The sequence below is a fragment of the Sceloporus undulatus genome, chromosome 1 (genome assembly GCF_019175285.1).
Source record: "Sceloporus undulatus isolate JIND9_A2432 ecotype Alabama chromosome 1, SceUnd_v1.1, whole genome shotgun sequence".
Lineage (NCBI taxonomy): Eukaryota > Metazoa > Chordata > Lepidosauria > Squamata > Phrynosomatidae > Sceloporus > Sceloporus undulatus.
In genome coordinates, this window is record NC_056522.1 from 196,071,576 (window position 1) to 196,073,585 (window position 2,010).

Sequence of the window (2,010 nt, forward strand, 5' to 3'; positions counted from 1 at the left end):
AAAAAAATATAGTATGAACAACAAAACTGGAATGCATGAGATTATTGGGATAGTTCCACTAAAAAACAACATCTGAATAACTCCTGAGAAACTATCAAATGGAGTTTGATGGTATCATGGTGAAGATGGTAATGGCATAGCCCTCATGGAGATCTCAGAAGGTCTTCTTTGAGACCTTAGGGGTGAGCCCCAGAGCCTCAGGTTCACCATTTATGGTTCAGTTTCTGCAGATCCAGCTGATGCTCCAGGAACACTAATACATTTGGGATCCACTGAATCTGAGGATGGTTACTAATTAGAAACAATGAGCTATTTATTATTAATTAATTTCCCCAATAACTATGATATAGGTAAGTCATGTTAGTAATTCAGTTTAACAAGATATTAGCTCACTCTTTTTTGAAACAGTCATGGAGTCCGCATTTAATTAGTTTCTAAAGATGGAATGTACGACCAGACAGCCAATGAGCAAGATTAGGCCATTCAGATTTCAGTTTACACCTAGGATTTACACTTTAGCTGCCCTGGTTCAATGTAATACAGTTCTGGGAACTGTAGTTTTGGGCAACATTTAGCCTTCTCTGTCAGAGAGGTCTGGTGCCACAATAAACTACAATTCCCGGGATCCCCTAGCACTGTGTCAGGGCAGTTAAAGCACTCTCAAACTGGATCTGCAGTGTGTTTTGGACCTATGACAAAGAAACAAGCAAAGGTTTATTTATTTTGTGTGTGTGTGTTCATTCATGTGTATTCCATCTGTTACCTAGTTGTGAGTCTCTACCCTTTAGCAAAATGCACAAGTTCATTGGGAAACTGAAGTTAAGAGAAACTAGTCGGCTGTTAAATTAACAAAGCTAGAGATTAATTTTCAAATTTGCGTCAGATTAAAATAAAAAGGTCAATAGAACAAGATGAGTTTTTCAAAGGTGCTGGATTGAAAGTACTTTCAGAAAATGAATTTTTGTCTTCTGGTGGTGCACAATCTTTCCTGAAAGTTAGGGTCCTGATCTTGAACAGCTACAATTCTGTATCTACAAGTAAAACAAAGTGCAAGCCATACAAAAAGCATCAGGTAGGTAGCCCTAATGACCCATCAAAACCAATCGCAGTGGTGTTAGAGCTGTTACTTTTGCTAGTGTTTTGCCTCCCCTCATATTCAGGCTTTGATTAAATGCAGACTACACGGACCCCTCTCTTCTTGTAAATGCTAATCTGATGAAGAGATCTGGAGAACTGAAGAACATGCTTCTTATTTTGTGATATATGTTATATGAATGTGAGATTATGCCTAGTATAGATAATACCCTTATTAAGCTTCCAACAGATTTAAGGCACAGGCAACAAGTGTAATGTAATTTCAAACTGTAGATGGCACTGCAGTGCTCATCTCTGCTTTAGTGCAAGCCATTCTGCCTTGATCAGAAAGAAGAAGCTCCCAGAGGATGTGATTTATCTTTTCATTTTTATGTATGTTTGGTTTTTTTAAATCTTATTTATTTTAGTATGGTATTGAGGTTTACTGCCACTTGACAATATGCATACTTATTTAGACGTTAGTGCTTATTTAGACAATATGCATACTTGTTAACACAATTAATTTAGACTTTGGTGTTGTTGTTGTGGGCCTTCAAGCTATTTCTGACTTATAGTGACTCTATCCTGGGATTTTCTAGAGAATTTGTTCGAGGAGAGTTGCCTTTGCCTTCCACTGAGGCTGAGAGAGTGTGACTTGCTCAAAGTGACCCAGTAGGTTTCCATGGCTGAGTGGGGATTTGAACCCTGGTCTCCCAGTGTTCTACTCCAACACTTAAACCACTATGCCATGCTGGCTTTACTTGTTAAATCATACCCACCTTAGCCCTTCTTCTCCCAATTTAGGCGTGATTACTAAATTCATTGTAGTTCAAGATTAGTAACAGATGGCATTAGAGCAGAGTTGATATTTTTTGCTTTGGTGGGGGAGGGGGAATAATGTTGAGAGAATTACTTGTTATCAGTGGAGTCTAAAAA